The following is a 10722-nucleotide window of genomic DNA, read 5'->3' as shown; positions in this document are numbered from 1 at the left end:
TTTATTTATATATATATTTGGTGACTTGAATCTACGACCATTAGGAAATTTGTAACTTAATCATATTTGTAAATTTTTGTAATGTAGAGGGCTTTTGTTTATTTAAAAAATTTTATTAGTTTCAAATTATTGGAATAATTAAACGGATAATGAGTTTTTGGAAGTTGAAAGTGCATCGCACTTCGAAAATTGAAGAGTCGGGAATAAATATTGTTTTTCCGATTTTGTTGAAATTGGGGGTGTGACACCGTCCGTATCACTTAGCGCTTCAAAATAGAAAACGCGATTAGATTGGTTTTGTGATTTTGGGGTGCCAAATTTGGCTGGGCAAGCTAAAAAGCCTATGTGGCACCTTTTAGCCGCCCAATTTAGCAACTTTCCATTGGACTTGCTCTCATCCTTTTATAGGCTTGGTTAAAGGAGAAAAGCAAAATGAAGGAGCTTCAATGGAGGGGTTCTACAGTGCAGAGCTTTAAAATGAAGATCTGTTTTTGGGAAAACCAATCATTCACCTTAAGTTGGTATAGTGGCGTCATAGGTCATTGCTTCGATTCTCAGTGAGAACATATTTTCTTTTCTTTTTTGTAATTCGAAAAAATAAATTAAAAGCTAAAAGTAAGAAGTTGCAACGACTCGAACCCGAGTTTAACGCTTCCTAGATCACTTGAACGAAGAATTAAACCAACTGCACTGTATTATTTCTCTTGGATGCTTTTCAACAGTTGCGGGCAGAATTTTGTTTGTAGAACCCAGGTCTTCTAAAACTTTTGATAAAATTAGAGACACTTTTCAAGGATGGTAGAAATAGAGTCCCATATAAGGGCTGCATTGGAAGGCTGTTTCTTCAATTGCTCCCTCAAATTTGGAGATAGAGGTCCATATAAGGGCTCCATTGGTGATGCCCTAACGCATATCATGAGTCATAATGCATGTTCGTCAGCTCGAGTAATGAAATTTTGAGTTTTCGTGTTTTTAATCCAGGGAAACAGAGTGCAATTTTACAACTATAACAGCCAGCCCCAGGAAGGGACGGACTCAGGTAGTGCTAAAGGTATGCAATTGAATACCCATAAGTTTGCAAAAATAAATTCAACTTGCTCTCAAATAGCCCACTCAACTCAACAACTCGAGGTCATATGGTATCAACAGTTCAACACTTATAAAAAGATAGCAAAAGAAACAATTGTAAGAAAAACTTAGGCAGTTGGCCCAGTATTGATTTCAATCTCTTATCCCAATAATCAATTTTAGCTAAAAGCATATATAGTTCATTATTCCGAAATCTTCAGAATTCCGATGGGCTGAAAAACTGATATTCCGTTCGGAATACTGAGGACAGTGTCGAAATTTGCAAGGTTGCCATAGTTTATAACAACTATTGAATTTTTAGATCTGAAAATCCAACGGTCTTAGATTTGTTCTAATTTAAAAACCCTATCGCTTTCTAGTTTCTCCCCTTCTAATTAGAATTTAGAAACATACTTAGTTAATCGTGGAAGAACATGAAAATTGATGAAAAAGATGCTAGTAATGTGATTAGAACATGAAGTGAGAGTTTTCAACATGCCATTAATGGTGGATGATGTCGGATCTACATTCCAGCATCTCATTTCTTCAATTTTGGCTTTCTCCTTCTTCAATTTATGATTTTATTTTTTCACTTAAAAACCTTTAATTTTGATTTATATTTTGATAGTGTGTTAAATCCCTAGATCTAGGGTTAGTTTTTTTTTAAAAAAAAATTGGTTAATAAACCATGTTTAATGATTAATTCGTTTTTTTAATACTTTTTTTTTTTTTTTGGAATTTCCAGTATTGTATCGTTTATGTTTTTTTAATATTTGAAAGAATTCCGAGATTAGTATGAAATTTTATAGAGATGATTTTTATATTCCATCATATCCAGAAACACATTGGGGTTGGTGAAATTTTATTTAAATACTTATTTTAAGTTAACATAAGTTGTTACTTTTTAGAGGCGGATTATATATTTACTAGCATTGACCCATGGCTACGCCACTCGAGTCCTATGGGTAACTTTTGACATTTAGATAAAATTTGGAAAAATAGATCGGGAGTAGCATTTTGATTAATCATCCACCAATGAAGAACATGCCAGCTAGCTACTGATGCAATATTGATGTTGTTGAATATATGCACAGTTTAAGTACGTAGAACGTACTTATAATTGTGAGTTTGTGACCATGTTTTTAGTTAAAAAGAATGTACCTAGCCAGTGGCCATTGCCCAACAACAAGCCAATAACGTCTCCATGCACTCATGAGTTCCCCTCCTACTGAGTGTCCTGTTTACATTCTCTGTTCACATATCAAGCTGGAACTATGACAGATAAGCTAAAGACATTTTACACAGATATTCAAAAAATAAATAAATGTGATTGAGAACATCAAAGTGATTGGAAGTTGCTCCATAGATTCTTTACTCATACTCATTCAATTGGAAGTCTTTATCCAACTAAAAATAAAATCTGCTTCCCGATTCCATAATCCAATTTTTCAATTTATAATTGAACCCAACTTCTTCCTATAGTTGTGAGATATTAGTACTTAACTGTAAACCACACACACGGATCCATTATTGGACATGCTATTAGGTTCAAAGTGACATAATTTTAGATGTTTATCCACATTGAAAATATCATGAAAAAATCATTTTAAGATCTCGCCACAATGTAATCCAACTTGAATAAAAATATACAGACAAATTACTTGAATGTTAAGCAATATTGAACAAACTTTCAAACTGTAGACACATTTAACACATATATTCTTAGTTTTATAATATAAGAGGAAGGCAAGTCATCAACTGAGTTCACACCGATTTCTGGTTTTTTCTGACCGATTCAGCCTGAGTTTCACTATTAGCTAATCGTTAGAGAAGTGGTGAAGGAGATCCAATCTCAGGGTCTACTTATAAACTCCTATCACTCAAAGAGGAAAACTAAAAACTACCCAATCCTTAAACTTAGCTTCTTTTGGGTTTATTTATTCTAGAAGAGTATCACTTTAATCCAATTTGGATTTGTTTTAGTAAGATGATTGTGTTGTTGTTAGGAGAGAAGACACTTTTTGGGGAAGTTGTTGGTGGATAGTAGCTCAAAATTCCTACATCATTTTTGCCATCATAGGTAGCTTCATCTACATAGGTACAAATCACTCATTGATTACCAAAACAAGGTTGGTTATTTATTTGATTGCTTCACCGGAATAGATCTGATTAGTGTTGTTTATGGGTATTGTTTGGTCTTGGTTATGTTCCTACCTTCTGGACAAGTGTTTTGTAGTGGGTTTGATTGAGTTTTGATTGAGGTTAACAAGAGTTAATCAGGCAGTGAAGAGGACATCGGTGGTGAAACATTGAAGAGGTCTAGGCGATTGTTTAGATAAATATTTGCCGATTGAGAAGTTGGGTTCAGTAGTGCTAATTATAAAATCCTTTTCTATTTCCAATCCGCTTTGTTTTGTTTGATGGCGGTGCCTGCCTAAGGTGGTAGTATATGCCAAAGTTACGACAAATCAAAACAATTTCTTTCTTTGGATGTTGGTCTTGGTTTTCTGTGCTGAGATGAGGCATCTGTAATAGGTTTTTGATTGCCATCCTTGAGTCTTTTTGGTACTGATACTTGAAAGGGGTTTGTGTTTGATAATGTGTTTTGGGTTTAACAGTTTGACAATTGAGTGAATTTGTGCAAAGTGTTACTTTGTGAAATCTAAAAATATAGATTGATATCAAGTGTGTGTCTTATACTGTTGGGTTGTTAGTGTCACTTGATTAGTTTTAGTGACTAGCAATAATCTTTTCATCTTGCTTTGGGTTGTTGAATGTGGGGTGAATTCTGGGTATTACTTTCAAGCATCTGTGCAGTTATTTGGTAGTGGTTCAGAGTTGTAGTTTTTTTGTTTTATCTATCTTCCAAAGTTGCTGGCAATGAACTGTCATGGAATGGGTACTGACTCGACAGTTAAGGTAGTACTGGACCTCATAAGGAATCATAATCCGGATGTGTTATGTTTTTCAGAGACCAAGGTAGATAAATACCAGATGGAGATTGTGAGAAAGCAACTAAAGTATGGCGACAATTGCTTTGTTCCGGCAGATGGTTTGAAAGGAGGTCTGGCTATTCTATGGAAAGAAGATTTCAAGGTGGAGATTATGGGTACATCTTTGAACCATATAACAGGTAAAGTTTCAAATCTTGGATCTAATTCAGATTGGTTCTTTACTTTTATTTATGGGGATTTTGTTTGTTGTAAAAGAAAGAAAGTGTGGGATGAAATTAGAGATGTTGCTTCTTTTGTTCCTGGACCTTGGACTATATTTGGCGACTTGATAGTGTAGATGGATTGGAACATTGTTATTCTCAGAAGCATTTTCAGTTAAAACCTCAAATGCTTGCTTCTAGATATCACAAAACTTGTGGGTATGCAGAAGAGTTTCTTGTACAGTTTTCAACACTTCCCTTGACAAATTCGGGTTGCAATTGTGGCGGTGATCCAAAACAGCTAGGGGATCATAAATATAAAGTTGTGAAAACTTAGGTTCCATCCCCGGATCAGGCAACAATGAACCGATTTGGTGCCGCAACTCCCCATAAACAGTGAATGAGGTAGGACCACGTCCATGTAACACACGATCGTTAAATTTGCAACCAAGACTGGTAAAGGCATTACACACGTTGTATTGCTGAATCTGCTCATGGAATAATCTTGCACATTTATTAGATCCTTCGAATAAAGATTTAAGTGCCGGAGGCAATGGAGAAAGAAGTGGTAGCTTAACTTTTCCTTGTAAACAACAAGTTACAAATAAAGGTCGGTTGCATCTTGATTTCGATAACTGTTCATCTTTCCAATGAAAGGCCGAACAAAATGGACAAAGAACATCCATCTTTCCCAGAAAGTGATGGCGATTTGGAACTGGAAGTGCATGGCCTCTATGAGGATTAAGAATTTCTTCTTCACTTTCGTCAAATCTAGTCATATCATGATCACTGCAAAAATAGACCTATGATATATCATGCTTTACGGTATGTTGAAACCTAACATAAGAGTGAGAATTTAAGCACTTGACTTACATAGTGTTATCTTCACAACTTTGCATTGTTACATCTTTTGTGACTGGAGGCTGGTTTTCTCTGTGAGAGATATCATACATTGATGAAGAGGACCCAACTTCGTACGTTGACCTCGTCTTCTTAAATGAATCACTGCGGTAATCGGACATACCATCTTTTCTTCTCGTCTCGATTTTCGTTTGTGCTATAGTCATTTGATCGTGATCTAGAGGCACTTGCATTTCCCTTTCTCTTCGAAGACGTTGTGCAACATATCAAAGGGGGTTCTTCTTAATATAGCACACCAGCCGGCATATCCCTAGATTCTCTAGATTTGTTTTTCTTCCATTCCAAAATAACCTAGAGAATATCTTGTAAATATCCTAGAAGATATATTGTAATATCTTGTAAATATCATTTGCTATTCTATAAAAGGGACATAGGTATCTTAAGGAGAATACCGATTCACAATATTCTTGAGTCTTTGACATGGTATCGGAGCCCTTGTTTTTTTTTCAAAAAAAAAAGGCATTTTTTTCTTGTTTTCGTTTTCTTAGCGTTGCGTGGTCTCGTTTTCTTGGCATTGTGGTTGAGCCTTTCACGACAATCTAGGGGTTTCGTTTTCTTGGCGTTATTGTATTTTCTCGATATGTCTTGTGAGAAAAGTGATTTTATTTGCATTCGACTCACTGGGAAGAACTATTCTGCCTGGGCCTTTCAGTTCGCGTTATTTGTAAAGGGAAAGGAGCTTCTTGGCCATCTGGATGGCACTACTGTAACCCCTGATGCTGTGAAAGAACTGGCCAAATTCACTTATTGGGATACCAAGGATGCCAAAATTATGTCTTGGATCCTTGGATTTGTGGAACCCCAAATTCTCCTGAACCTGCGCCCCTACAAGACAGCTCATGCAATGTGGACTTACTTGAAGACCATCTACCATCGATCCCTAATATCTTGCCCGGTTTCAAAATTTTGAATTTGAAATGGGTAACTACTCTCAAGGTGCGTTGTCCATTGAAGAATTTTATTATGGCTTTTCCAATTTGTGGGCAGAATATCCAGATATTATTTCTGCAACTCTTCCTACTAATGTTCAACAAGTACATGAGGTTAGCAAAAGGGATCAGTCTTATGAAACTTAGGTCAGAATTTGAACATGTGAGGTCTCAGTTAATGAACAGAGATCCCGTTCCTTCTTTGGTTGTGTGTTTGGGGGATTTATTTCGTGAAGAATAGAGGCTACTCACTCAGGCCTCTATGGAGCAAAGAATTTCTTTATCTCACTCCTCAGTCGCTTATATAGTGCTTAACATTGATCCAAGAGATGGGATCCAGCCATTACTCAATGCTTCAGCTGTAAGGATTTTGGCCACATAGCCAAAAATTGCACTAAGAAGTTTTGCAACTATTGTAAGGAGTCTGGTCACATCATCAGTGAGTGTCGGATCCGGCCACTGATAAGCACCTAAAACTGTAATATTAAACCCCGAGAGACATAGCATTTTGGTCGATTATGTGTTTAATAATAATGTAATAAGTATATTTTCGTACTTTTGCAGGTTTCCGCAGTTAACATGAATATAATGATAAAACATGCATCGAAGTATGGGAATACTAGAATATTTGAAGTTTCCCACTCAACCCCAGTGAAGCCCAACAAAGCCTGACTAGAGCCGAAGTTTCTAAAATAACAAAACCAGTGCAGAACGGGTCCACATATAAAGAAGCAGCAAACTTTCGAAGCTCACATATGATAAATCTAGATGCCGACGTTGGCTAGTGAACTGCCAGAGCGACCAAGGCGACAAACTCTACGCAAAGACAGAAAGTTGTAAAAACGCCAAAATTAGCACCGCCACTGGACACACTAAGTGGACCCACTCTGCAGGGCCAAAAGGCATGACGAGTCAACATAGGCAGGTGGCAAGTGATGGTCACAATTTTGTGCCATCTCACAATATGAAAGACACGTACCAATTTAATGTTTGAATTGAATTGGGGAAAAAGACAAAACAAAACTTAAATGTTTGAATTGAAATTGGAGAAAAGGACGAAAACTTAAACAGTTCAAGACAAAACTTTGTATTCCAAAGTTTTGAATGTCTCAAATTAACTAAAAGACAAAACCAAATAAAATCCCTTCACGAGGGTCTCCAGCCTATCTAGCCTATATATATAGGGGTCTTCAGATATTCTCCTTCAGCATTTTATGCTTTAGCCTTACATTAGCTAGTTAATTATCGTCTGTAGTTTTTCATTCCAGCAGCTTAAATTCCGTCCTTTTCATTTTAGCAGCTTAAATACTGTAAGTCATTTCTTTTCAAGTTTAATTCGTGTCCTGCATTTATTTATTTAATGTATCTGACAAGTTTAATTATTCCTTCAATGACCATGAGCTAATCCCCTCGAGGGAGGGTTATCTTTGCTGCTCGTGTGAGAATCCGGATTGACTCTTTAATATTCTAGAATCACTGCTTAGGAATTAGGTGTATATTAGACATCCGGTCCCAAAATGGCTGAGACTGTACAAATTTGGAGTCGATGATGCAGGAATAGTCTCGAGAGACCCTAAAATATCTCGTAGCGACTCTGCAGTGTCGGTGACTCTCCAATTTGTCTAGCTGATGTAGAATCGAGCTAGGAGCTGAAATGATATTCCAGAGATGAAATATTAATTAGTTCAACTCCTTATGCTAGTGCGATGTGACTCAGAGATGTGCGCGTTTCGCTAGGGATCGATACTCGATGTCGTCTCATGTTTGTCTATGAACTCGAGATGAATTAAAGCTGTAGTGATGTGGTAATATAAATTGTTAAAAAATAATTCTTGCATGAGTATGATTAACCCTCTTCCTGTTTCTCTATCTTTGTTTATTTACATCGAAATCACCGTTAGTAATTTACATTACCGTTAATTTAATTAAACCAACTAAAAAACCTAAAATCCTACTCACTAAAAGTTGTAATTCCAGTTGTGAACCTTGCCGAGCCCTAAGGCTTGGACGATCTCTTACTCAATCTATCCTACCAAACCCACGTGAGTAAGGTAACTTGACTAAACGAATGACTATACGGACTTTGGACTTGGACTTTGGTCTTCGGACTTCGGACTTCGGACTGTGGACCTCAGACTTAAGTACTAAAACCAATAAACATACAAATTAACATTTTATCAGCCACCAAGAAGGAAGGGTACTGCTTATTCTGCGGTTGTTGATTCTTGTTCCCCTGCTCCTATTGTTCATGCTCATGCTGCCATATCCTCACCTCTCTCTCAGGATATGTTACACCAAATTGTTTCTGCACTCTCGGCTTTAGGCTTCTCAGGTAACAAAAAATCATCCTCTCAACCTTGGTGTCTCGACTCGGGGGATTCCAATCATATGACAAATAATTCAACTTCTCTTCAGAATCTCAAATCCTATGTTGGTCCTCTTAAAATTCACACGGCAAATGGTAGCTCTCTACCTATTACTGCCGTGGGTGACATTTCTCCCATTATAAAAAATGTCTTGGTTTCTCCCCAATTATCTACAAATCTGATTTATGTTGGTCAGCTTGTTGATAATAATTGTAATGTGATTTTTTCTTCGTCTGGTTGTGTGGTGCAGGATCAAATGTCATAGAAGACAATTGTGAAGGGTCCTAAGGAGGGGCGACTGTTTCCATTGGTCATACATCCCCAATCTAGTTCTTTCATTTCTGCATGGTCTTCTTTTTGTACTAGTTCTAATTTGCGTCTTAAGGATTGGGCGCCTAGGCCATCCTAATCCTCGGGTACTTCATACATTGTTTCAATCTGGTTTTCTATACAATAAAAACTCTGTTTCCCTTGATTCGTTGTCTTTTGATTGTTCTTCTTGTAAGCTAGCTAAGAGCAAAAGTCTACCTTTTCTCAATCTGGGTTCACATGCTTCTCAACCCTTTGATATTGTGCATAGTGATCGATGTATGGGGAACTTCTCCTGTCATCTCTTATGCACAATACAAGTATTTTGTAACCTTCATTGATGACTATAGTAGGTTTACTTGGATTTATTTCTTGCGTGCTAAAAGCGAGGTTTTCTCAATCTTTAAAAATTATCTTGCACTCATTAACAATCAATTCAATTCCTCTATCAAGAGTCTTCGATCTGATTCAGGAGGCGAATATCTGTCAAATGAGTTTCAACACTTTCTTCAAGAACGAGGCATTTTTTCTCAACGATCTTGTCCAGCTACTCCACAAAAAAATGGAGTGGCTGAACGTAAGAACAAACATCTTCTTGACATGGTTTGGGTTTTACTTCTAGAATCCTCTGTTCCTCCTCGTTTTTGGTGTGAAACTTTATCTACTGCCGTTTATCTCATAAATAGACTGCCTACTCCTGTGCTTGATAATGTTTCACCATATTTTCGTTTATTTGGGAATCATCCTCGTTATTCTAATCTGCATAGATTTGGTTGCGTTTGTTTTGTTCATTTTCCCCCGCATGAAAGAACTAAGCTTTCTGCTCAATCTGTGAAATGTGCATTTCTTGGTTATAGTTCTCATAAGAAAGGTTTTTTATGTTATGATCCTGACGCTCATCGTTTACGCATTTCACGACATGTTGTTTTCTTTGAAAATCAAAAGTTTTTTCTCTCTCATGCGGATCCTGCGCCTTCTATATATTCTATTCTTCCTGATTTTTTCACCCCTGCTATTCCTACAAATCGATTTCAGCCAGGTCTAGTTTATACTAGACGCTCTCGCCCTTTGGTTACTCCTTCTCTGGACCCTCCTGATTCTCCTGTGACGATTGATCCGGCACCCTCTCTGGCAGTTATTCCTAGACAATCTACCCGAGTTTCTCATCCTCCTGATTGGTATGGTTTTTCCTCACATATTTCCATGACTACCACTCTCTCCTCTATTTCCATTCCTAATTCTTATAAACAGGCTATGGCACATGAATGTTGGCAACAGGCCATGCAGGCTGAACTCGATGCGCTTGAGCAAAATCAAATGTGGGATGTAGCCCCTTGGTGAATCCTATTGGTAGTAAGTGGGTGTTTTTTGTTAAGCTTCGCTCTGATGGTTCTTTGGAACGTTACAAAGCTCGATTAGTAGCCCTGGGCAACCGACAAGAGTATGACGTAGATTATGATGAGACATTTGCCCCTGTTGCCAAGATGACTACAGTTTGGCTTCTTCTTGCCTTGGCTGCCTCACATTCTTGGTAGTTACACCAAATGGATGTTAAGAATGCTTTCTTGCATGGGGATCTTAAGGAAGAGATTTACATGAAACTTCCTTCTGGTATGGCACTTCGTACCCCTAACTCCTTTTGTAAGCTGAAACGTTCTTTGTATGGTCTTAAGCAGGCTCCCAAGGCATGGTTTGAAAAGTTTCGTAGCACACTACTCGGGTTTTCATTTACCCAAAGTCAATATGATGCATCCTTATTTTTTCACAAGAGTAAAGATGGCATGGTCTTTCTATTGGTGTATGTGGATGATATTATCATCTCGGGTTCAGATGTGACACTTATTACGAAGCTACAACAACATTTATATATAGTATTTCAGATGAAAGATCTTGGGGCACTCACTTATTTTCTTGGTTAAGAGATTCGCTTTTAACCACACGGGTTGTTTCTTAATCAACACAAGTATACACAAGA

Source organism: Coptis chinensis, chromosome 4 (assembly GCF_015680905.1).
Source record: "Coptis chinensis isolate HL-2020 chromosome 4, ASM1568090v1, whole genome shotgun sequence".
Lineage (NCBI taxonomy): Eukaryota > Viridiplantae > Streptophyta > Magnoliopsida > Ranunculales > Ranunculaceae > Coptis > Coptis chinensis.
This window is presented reverse-complemented; position numbering follows the sequence as displayed.